This window comes from Camelus dromedarius, chromosome 19 (assembly GCF_036321535.1).
Source record: "Camelus dromedarius isolate mCamDro1 chromosome 19, mCamDro1.pat, whole genome shotgun sequence".
Taxonomy (NCBI): domain Eukaryota; kingdom Metazoa; phylum Chordata; class Mammalia; order Artiodactyla; family Camelidae; genus Camelus; species Camelus dromedarius.
In genome coordinates this window covers 32,594,370-32,605,015 of record NC_087454.1, presented here as the reverse complement: position 1 = coordinate 32,605,015, position 10,646 = coordinate 32,594,370, and the positions used below count along the sequence as shown (strand labels likewise).

The 10,646-nt window shown below is 43.9% G+C and overlaps 1 long non-coding RNA gene across 1 annotated transcript in view; it reads left to right on the top strand.

Annotated features, from left to right (window-relative positions):
- The first annotated feature begins 7,981 nt into the window (after positions 1-7,981).
- Positions 7,982-10,646, top strand: part of LOC116147620 (uncharacterized) — a 306,975-nt gene continuing 304,310 nt past the window's right edge. Inside the window, exon 1 of the long non-coding RNA XR_004131158.2 lies at positions 7,982-8,044. This is a non-coding gene — a long non-coding RNA (uncharacterized LOC116147620). The remainder of the gene's footprint in view (positions 8,045-10,646) is intronic.

The window sequence follows — 10,646 nt, the reverse complement described above, 5'->3', positions numbered from 1 at the left end:
TAATATAATACAGAAGATATTTGAGATAATTCTAGACTTCCATTTGCTAAGAATCCAGTTAAGGGTTTTTTAAACATCTAATTGTTAGCCAGTCTGTGGGTCTGAATCATTCCTCAGTGGAATAAAAATGGTTCTATGAGATACCTTTCCTCTTGTTTTCTTGAGGATGTGGGATTACCATGATTTACCTGATAGAAAATAACATTTTACTCTGCTACTTTTTTTCTCTCTTTGATGAGCATCAAAATTTCTGATTCTCATCAAAGTCACTATTCAGTTGGACAATAAATTTGTAGACTAAGAGAATAAATAATCAACTAGTATGATTTCAAAGACACTGGCCCAAAATGTACTTTCTTGCATGCTTAGTTGTGCTGGAAGTTCCTTTAACAGAGACCACATCTTTAATTCCAGTTAGGACTGAGTAAATTGTAAATAACTGGGAGAAGTGTTGACAATTCATATTAGATCTTTTTGCACACATGCATTTTGATCCAGAAAAGATTATAAAAGAGCTAAGGGAATTAAAAGGGTATTTGTGTGAGTAATAGAATGGGGGAAGGGACAGAGAAGAAGGGAAAATTGAGGCACATTCTTGCAATGGGTTTTCCTGAACAATGGGAAATTGGTAGCAAAGTCGTCTTTTTTTTTTTTTTAATTACCTGTGCACGACCTATGCTCCCATCCACCCTGCTATCCCACCATTTATTCCCAATGAAGATAAGAGTTTGCTGACGCCAAAATTGATTAAAGAACCAGGAGCACCCAACATACATATGACAGGACACTTCCTAAAGAGAATGTCAACAAGAATTGTGGGCTCCACAGAGAATGGAGAGTGGAAAGTAGTATGAATGCTGGAGAATGCTGCACGTACACCTCCTCTCTATGGACACATTTCCTCTGTCAAACTATTTTCATGAAATAACTTGAATTTTTCTTTTTAATTTGCTGTTAAAAGTCTTAAATTTTTTAAATTTTTTTATTGAAGTATAGTTGATTGACAATGTTGTGTTAGTTTCAGGTGTACAGCAAAACGACTCAGTTACACACATAAATACATAAATCTTTTTCAGATTCTTTTCCACTATAGGTTAGTACAAGGTATTGAATATAGTTCCCCGTGCTGTACAGTAGGTCCTTGTTGATTATCTTTTATATATAGTAGTGTGTATATGTTAATCCCAAACTCCTAATTCATCCCTCCTCCCAATGATTTATTTTTAACAGGTACACACGTGTGTATTTGTGTGTACGCATGCGTGTGTGTGTGCGCGTGCGCGCACGTAGGGCTAAAAGAAAACATTTTTTTCCTTGCCAAGAGGCCAGTAAACGGTGCTGAAGATGCTCAGGTGATGTGGAAGCTGACTAGTTGTGGGTGTTGATGGTTGTAGTGTTTTCCATTCCTGAGCTGCTTTTAATTTAACACACCGGGCAGCTTCGGTGTGCCCGTAGCCTTTCCGGGGCACCGGGGAAATGGGAGGTAGTAAGAGCCCAGAATGTAAGTCCCCTTGCCCCGTGCGCCCTCGGAGGGGGGGCCTGGGCTGTCCCGGTCCCCGGGGGCCCCGAGCGCGGCCCCCGGCGGAAGGCGGGAACGGGAGCGGCCGGCGCGGCCTGGCAGGAAGGACACTGACCCCGCCCCACCGGGGCGCCCGGGGCTCCTGGGAACCCGGCCTGCGCAACCCCGGGGCCTCGAGGAGGCTGCAAGGAAGACAGGCCGGCCTGCGCAACCCCGGAGCCTCGAGGAGGCTGCAAGGAAGACAGGCCGGCCGGAGCCGCGTCCCGGGCGCCGTCTCTCCGGGCCGTCACAGCGCAAAAGCCCGACAGAGGTGAGTGAGCGAGCGGCCTTCGGGCCCCAGCCAGTAGCCCCAGAGCGTCCCTTCCCCGCGCCTTACACCGGTTCGGCTCGGACTCCCGGCTCCTTCGCCTTCCACCTGCCAGGCCTCCCCTGCCTCCATCCTCGGCTCCTTGCTACTTTCTGGAACCTTCTGATCCCCCCCTGGACCTTTCCTCCCGCCCCGAGACCGTCCTCCGCGCCGGAGTGCCCCCTCCCCAGGATCTGGGTGCTGGATTCAGGCTTTCCCCTTCTCATGTGTTACGGGACGGGACCCTTTCTAGATTCTTCGACAGTTAATACCGTAGAGATGAATATCGCTTGCAGGAAACTTTTAGGCAGGAGAAGCTTTTGATAGACGAGTTAGCTCCTGCACAAGGGAGATGAGATGGGAAGTGCCAGCCCCGCAGTTTACGGAGCCAGTTGCTTTCATAATGAGAGGGAGGGTTTGTCTCATAATCACTGGTAATTTCCAGAAATCATCCTACGCCTTAGTCAGCAGCAGGTGGCTGCGCAGTGGCTTTCAGGCATGGAAGTGGGAAAGACATGCATGAGAATTTTGTGCAAGAAAGCACAGGAACAAATAAGGTTAAAATTGATAGTTGAGCTTCTCGTCTTGTGGCAGCTAGGCATACTTGCTCCTGTAAGAGAGTGAATCTTTTAAGCCGGTTTTTTTTTTTTTTTCCCCCTTTGGGACTCAGGCCCCAGGGCCTTTGTTCTTTAGTTTGCAAGGCCTGTTTTGCCCAGGTAGTTACCCGGTTTTTTTTTTTTCCCCCAAAGTGTCTGTATTCTTGTCTTCCTGTCTCAGATGCAGTCTGGGGACCCAATCGGAGTCTGGGAAGGTACCCGGGAACCCTCGGACTGCCCTAAGGGCTGGTGAGTGGGCGGCGCTGGTGGGGAGGTCACCCTCCTGCGGACTCTGTTTCTAGGATTCTGATTCCAATATGAAAATACATTTTCCCTTTTCTGCCTTCCGTGCTGTTGATCAAGCTTCCTCATTAGGTTTTTACGATGGTGCACCCAGGATGTCATAACTCAGCTCCACCTCAGTGAATCGTGTCCAGTTGTGTGTAGAAAGAGCACAAACTTGGGCATGAGGTTGACCCAGGTTCTATTTCAGCCTCTTACCAGATGTTGGATTCTGGGCAGCTTAATCCACTTGTCCCGCTGAGCCCCAGTTTTCTGTATACTTTAATGCCCTCCTTGAATTTTTTTTTTTAAATGAATATATGCCTCAGACAGAGTAAACACTGAAGAGTGTTAGTTTTACTTCCCTCAGGGAGAGAGAAAACAATTGTGTGGATTCCCTAATAAGACAGTGGGCACAATTTTTCACTCAGTTAAGGCTGGAAGGAAAAATAATCAGGCTTTCTATTTTACCTTGACTACTAAAGGTATCAGAAGACTCTAGTACATGAGATACGGTATTTATTTAGTCTGTTTCCAAGGTGTGGATTTGTGATACATAGAAATCTACAGCAGTGCAGCCAAAGAAAGTTCTGAAAATGGATTTGATTTGAGTCACCTTGTCAGTTTAGAAATAATATTATGAATATAAGTGGCAAAGTCCCAAGGAAAGGCATGCCACTTAGCTAGCTTTCACAAAACCTAATTTTCCATGCAATCTCCAGTGCATTAAAAAAAATGAAATGTACCATCAGTGTTGAAGGGTATCTCCAGATGGCCTTTTATTAGCTGCCCAGGAGGCTGCTTCCATTCTCCATCAACTGTACACATCCCAGCAACAGTTTTCACCTTCGTACGCAATAAGCTATGATTGTTGCATTGAGATGTTAAATGACACTTGGATGACTGGTCCCTGAAATATTTTTTGGAAGGCCATGTGCATGGCAGAGTTCACATGACCACAAATCTGGATTTGCTCTATTTACTTGAAGGTCAGACAAGGTTGGTTTGCAACCCTGGGAGTTTGATGGATGAAATCTGAAATTGGCCCCTATACAAGGAGGGCAAGGAGGGAACAAAGAAAGAGGCAGATACTTCAGATTGGTAGGAGGCAGATACTTCAGATTGGTAGGAGGCAGTTTTAATAAGCAAGGGAAGTTACATATGAGGCTTGTCTCGGGTAAGTGCAAGGTAAGCAGATCTCCACCCCTGTCCGTCAGAATCTTAGAAGTTCTGTAGAGGCCTTGACTGGGTTCAGTCATGTGTTGAGTCCAGATGGTCCCAACAACATCTTACTTTCTCAGGGCTACGTCCTTGAAATGTCTCCAGCTGTGGGAAAGGTGGGTGGAACATACATTCCAAGGACCGGGGATGGGGTTGATGGGCCTCCAGTTGCCTGGGTTCAGCTCTCAGGTCAGTTGGTGGTCTTGCTTCCCTGTGACCTCCCCTACAGACAATGCCAGTGAGTACTGTTTTTTTCTTTTTCTTTCTTTCTTTTTTTTTTTTTTTTTTGGTTAATTTCTGCTTTTGACCCCTCTTTTGAGAATTCCATTGAATGGAATAATCTCAGAAGAATTTTAAATTAGAAAAAAGAAGTGATTGAGACTATATTCAACTGAGCACATCCCAACAGCTCAAGACTAGAAGTTCCTTTGTAACGGCAGGTCATGTTAATTTTGTTAAGAATTACCGAGGGTAGGGAAAAATTTTAGCTGACTTTACGTTAGTTTGCAGAAAGCCTTGGCCTGCTTTTCATGGCCTTTATCCTTTCTTCAATGTTTAGCGAATATACTGCCTCCTGTCTAAAATCTGCCTCCATCCTTCTATCTTTCCTCAAATAGTCATGGGATATTGAGCTGCATATTTCTATCAGGGCATTAACTGACTGGTTCCCTGTTAGACTCTGCTCTTAGACCGCAGAGACTAAGTCTGATTCACATTGATTTTCTCCCCAGCCTGAACTTTGCACAGAGAGTTAAGTGCTCAATAAATTGTGTGGAGCTAAACTTCTCAGTTGATCTTGCAGTTATGATCCCTGTCTTAAAATTTACCCATTCATTGGGTGCTCTTTTTTTTTTTTTTTTTTTTTTTCTTGTTTGCTGACCTCCACCTCTCCTGGACTGTTAGCTGATTTTCGGTAGTGCTCTGCCTGTGAATGGAGTCCTGGTTCCCCTGACTCAGTCTCTGGGCCTTAATGTCTCCATTCCAATTCCAGTCTCTCCCCACAGTTCCCGTGTTTGCATACTGCTAGACTTCACAAGGTTGAAGGAGGCTTGACTTGTTCTATGTTACTAGCCTCTTTCCATCCTGAGTTTCAGTTTCCTCCTTAAAAGCATGGGAAGAGTAATTTGATCTATTTTGCAAGGTATTGGGAAGACTAAGTGAGGTACTTTATTCAGAAGCACTTTGTGAACTGCCAGTCACATCCAAAACGATGTTATTTTAAAGAATTTATCTATTTATTTATTTATTTATTTATTTTGACATATAGTCAGTTTACAATCGTGTGCCAATTTCTGGTGTACAGCATCCTGTTTCAGTCATACATATACATACACAGATTCCTTTTCACATTCTTTTTCGTTATAAGTTACTGCAAAATATTTTTTCCTTTAAAAAAAATTTTACTGAAGCATACTTGATTTACAATGTTAGTCTCAGATGTGCAGCAAAGTGATTCTGTTATACATATGCATACCCGTATTTTCTTTTCAGATTCTTTTCCATTATATGTTATTACAAGGAATTGAATATGGTTCTCTGTTCTATATAGTAGAAATCTGTCATTTACCTGTTTTATATATAGTAGTTAGTATCTGCAAACAGAATGATGTTATTATTAATAGTCAAGTGTAAGCTCTTTGAAAGTAAAGTGTCCCTTGTACTGTGTGGCCAACGGTGCTGACTGCTCACGCATCCTATGAGTTTACTGATGTTTCTTTGCTGGCAGAATCCTCATCCTGCTGAAAATGCCTAAAATACTGTCTTTGCTGCATGTCTGGCAGCTGGGACTTGGGCACTGGGCCCAATTCTGGCCATAAAGACCTGAATGGAAATCAGCTCTGTGGTTTCTGGGAAATACTTAACTCTGATTAAAAAAAAAATGCTTGCAAATAAAATTTCCTATTTTATGCCTGATGCTCTGCTGATTATCTCGCCACGCCAAGGAGAAAAGCCAAAAATGAGAGCCAGTAATTTAAGGGTGGCAGAGCGGAAAGCTGTCTGGAACGCGGGTCTCATTCTGTTGTTGAGTGACCACACAGACCCTGGGACTGCCTGGGGTCCAGAACTTTTGTGATGGAGGGAAATAACCGTTCTTACCAATTAAACCAGCTTTAGCTGCTTGTTCTGTTTCTTGTACCCAACACATGCTAGCTAATATATACTTCTGTCGTATGTTCAGTGTCAAGACCAAGTGTAGGTACTTTAAAAAATTTTTTTAAATTGAGGTATAGTTGACGTACAATATTACATAAATTTCAGGTGCACAATATAGTGATTGACAGTTTTTAAAGGTTATAGCCCATTTAAGTTGTCAAATATTGGCTGTCTTCCCTGTGCTGTGCAGTGGATCCCTGTAGCTTACTTATTTTATACACAGTAGTTTGTACCTCTGAATCCCCTGCCCCTGTCATGCGCCTCTCCCCTTCCCTCTCCCCGCTGGTAACCACTAGTTTGTTCTCTATATTCGTGAACATTTACGATGCTTCCTGTTTGCTTATAATTATATTTATGTTCATCACATGTTTGTGTAATATGGGGACTCAATGTTCCTAGACTCTTTGCAAAGGCAAAGAGATTGCACCCCAGGAAAACAAAGACAGATTGTTTAGATTATACGACCCTGTCATTAGCAGGACGCCGCAGGCCCAAGGCCTGAAATAAACTAGACTTAAATTGAAAGCAGACAGGCTGGAGGCAAAATACAATGATTCAATGAAAATGGAAACCGTGATTGAGGACAGTGCTTCCAACTGTGACACCGCAGGCTGGAAACCCAAGGCTTCACGGCGTCTTGCTTAAATGGCCCCACACCGGCTTCACTGTGGTGACTGCTGCTTCTTCTCCACTTCCCCCTTCTCCTCTTTCTCATTCCTGGGGTGAAATTTATGTAATTTAACGGGCTTTATAACAACTTAAATTCAGAAAGACTGACCACAAATATGCTCAGAAACACTCAAAATCGTATGCATGCTTTCTAAGGGGAAAGCCTCTAGAAAACCCCAAGGCTATTATTGAAAGTCTGTGTCACCTAAAATCACCCATCTCAAATTGTTTGTCGGGCTATGACCGTAATATAAATGGCATCAAATGCATTTTACCAGTTGGATAATCTTCATGGTTAAAACTCTGCTTTCTAATTCTATCCTAGCCAGCAATTAACTCTCGGCATGAAGAGAAAATATTGTTTGAATGACTGACAAATGCCCTTATCAAGTGACTGTATTGGGTCGGTTGCAGGGCTGGTGAGAGAGCCGGCTGGCCATTAGTGACTGCAATAGTTTTATGACCCATGAAACTGCTTGGTGGTGGAGTGATGTCCAGGAGAACCGGCCAGAAAGAGGCTCTGTTTTCAACCACAGCTGGAGACCTTTGGAGCCTCGTTTTAGGTGTTAGGACGCAGCCCCTTAACACTGAGAGTTCCGCAGAGTGACAGATGGAATTTCAGTCGTCCAAGGGCCCAGCCTTCCTTCTCTCATAATTGATGTTGCTGCCAAATTCAGTAGTTTTATGGGCCAGTGTGGAGACTCACAGTGATCAAAGCCCGTCATACTGTTCAGTTAGGCAGAAGGAGGGCACAGATGTGAGCAGAAAGGCACGAAACCAGGGAACACAAATGAGAGGGAGAAAATTCAAATCAGTGCTGGAAACCCTGTCGGGAAAAACTCCCTGAGTCTAAAGGTGTCCACAACAGAGAAATCTCCGGTGCCCAGGGCTCGGTGGTGAGGGAGCTCTTAAGGCCCCCCCCCCATGGTGAACTTGGACTTGGATAATGGCAAGACTGACACCAGGGAGACTGAGGGTTATCCAGCAGCGATGGCCTCTCAGGCACCTCTGGTCGTTTCAGCTCCGCTGCAACAGGTGAAGAGAACAGGTTGACAGCTGCCTCAGTAGGGTTTCCAGTGGAAGGCTTGCAATATCAAAAACGGCCAGGAGAGGTCAGCATTGAGGAAGGGATGGGAGAACTCGGCTGTTAGGAAAGCGGAGATTTAACCACCACAATTAAACAGTGATAGGAATCTGCGACACGGAAAGGAAGGGTGTGGCTTTCTCTCAGGCCCCTGAACGCACAGTAGGTTTTTGGTGAGTATAGCAAGGTGGATTGCCTGGGCCCAGTCTTGTCTCTCAAAGCCCAATGCTAGGGCTGTTTATTGTCTTTACAACTGCCTACCTCCTCCTACTCCTGTTTCTCCTCCAAATTTATACCCTTTTCCTGTCTTGTCTTTCTGTTGTTAATGCTTAGTATTTTATAAAATATTATATATGTGTACACACGTATATAAGACACACATACACACATCTGTCTGCATATTACACAGTTGGATTTGTTTCTGTGTTTATCCTAAAACTTCCAACTAATACTGTCATGTCATTAAACACTTTTGAAAACATAACAGTTAATGACTGCTTCTTATACCATTGACTGTATATAAGTAACTCATGTCACTATTTCTTATTGTTGAGTTGCTTTGTTGTTTGGTGTGGGGTCCACCTGACTGCAGTGCCTTCCTCCGCAGAGGGAGGCAAGCTAACGTGCTTTCTGTGCTTTGAGAACAAGAAACCAAGGAAGACATTGCTCAAGACCTAGGCTCACCAGATCCGGGTCTCCATCCCTGGCCTGCTCTCTCTTAAAGAATCATGCAGCCTCTTTTAACTTTGGTTTTCTTGCCTGTAAAAATAGGATTAATAATATATGCCTTACCAGATTATTACTATTAAGTTATAAGGTTGTTGTGAAAATGAGTTAAATGTTAGGAAAGCTGTGGCACTTAGAAACTGCTAACACATATATATGTATACATTATTTGTATTTTAGGAATTATGAGGGCTTTTCTTTTGCTAAACAAAATCATTAGAAAAGGAGAAAGACTAAGCAGCAATGGTACCTGTACCAGTCAGAGTTCTTGGTTACCAAAAAATAGAAACTAATGCTGACTGATGGGAATTTGTTGAAAGGATAATACACAGTTCTCTGAATTTAAGGGAAATAGACTCAGAAAGTGGGCCCAAATTTGGAGTCATGTCCCAACTAGAAATCCCATCCTGCGAATAGGAGCAGTCCCCTGCTCCGTCCTCACTGGGCCGGCCTCCAGGACGCCGGACCCTCTTGTCATCAGCGTCTTCATCCTCAGACTCTGTGACTGCTTGACTCTCGACTTCACCGCCGCTGCTCTGAGTAAACACATTCTCTCTGTAATTTCTTTCAACCACGTTTTTGTAGTTTGTATAAATTTGCTCTTAAGTATTCTATTTTTAGAATGCTATCTTAAATGAAATTTTAAAATTTGCCTTTTTTTTCAGTGGGAGTAGATAATTAGGTTTATTTATTTATCCTTGGGGGAGGTACTGGGGGTTGAACCCAAGACCTTGTGCATGCTAAGCACACACTCTACCACTGAGCTACACCCTCCCCCCTCATCTTGTTCTTCATCTTAAGGAAAAAGCATTGTCTTTCACTATTAAGTGTGATATTAGCTTAGTTTTTCCATGATGCTATTTATCAGCTTGAGAAAGTTTTGTTCTGTCCCTAGTTTGTTGAGTGTCTTTGTCATGAGGTGGTATGGAATTTTGTAAAATGCTTTTTTTTTTTTTTTTTTGGCACCTGTTGAGATGATCACATGGTTTCTGTTCTTTATTCTACTGATACGATGTGTTGCATTGATTGATGTTCAGATGTTAAGCTACTTGGTCATGGTCATACAATTCCTTTTATATATTGTAGACTCTGTTTTCTAGTGTTTTTTGGAGGCTTTAATTTCCTCTGAAATTTTTTGTATTACTTTCTCAAGGTTCAAAGATTCAAAAATTCAGTTGGGACCTCTGCTGGCTAATGTTATGCCTGACACCTATACCCCAACTGCCAGAGGGCTAGGAAAGACAATTTACACTCTTTTTTTTTTTAGATAGTGAGAGATGGAACCCCACCTCCACTTCCACATCCCCCTCAAATAGAAAAAAATGCTTGCATGATAGACATCCAAAATTGACTAATGTTCATTATAACACGCCATACAAGCAACCACATTTTGGAAGTCACTATTTTGTGTTATATATTCATATCCATATTTATGAGCATACAAAATAATGCCATGAAAGGGCAAGGCTTTTGATTTCATAAGGGGAACAAGCATCATGCCTGTTGTGTGTCTTCCCTCTGGCGTGCAGCCTCATCAGTGCCTCTGAGCCAACAGCGTAGGTGCCGGGAGCGGTTTCCTACCTAAATCACGGGCCGCTGCTGTCAGCGCTAAGGGTGAATTTTGGTGGCATGAGTATATTTCACGTGCTCAGGAGCCCCCCGCTCTCCTTTTCTTCTCAAACCCACGGCCTGCTGCTGGGTGAAGAGAGTTACGACCATCTCAGGAAAGGCAGATAAAAGTCCCCTCTTATCCCCACTCAGCACCCACGCTTCTGTGTTGATTCTTCCTCTGTGCAGCCTCCTTCCACTCAGCACGCATCCCCAGTGGACGGGGGAGGCAGGTGTGGAGACCCCCCCGCCTCCCGGCCCTGGCACTGGATTTGGAAAGTGTGTCAGAGGGAGGGACAAGCCCGAGCTCTTCCTGCACAGGAGGGGTCACCGGGCCAGGTGCTCCGTGCCTGCTTGTGATTGTCTACCTCGGGCTGCATGAAGCCTCCCCGGAGCACTAGCGAGAGAGCGGGGCACCCCAGGCTGTGTGGAGCAGAACTC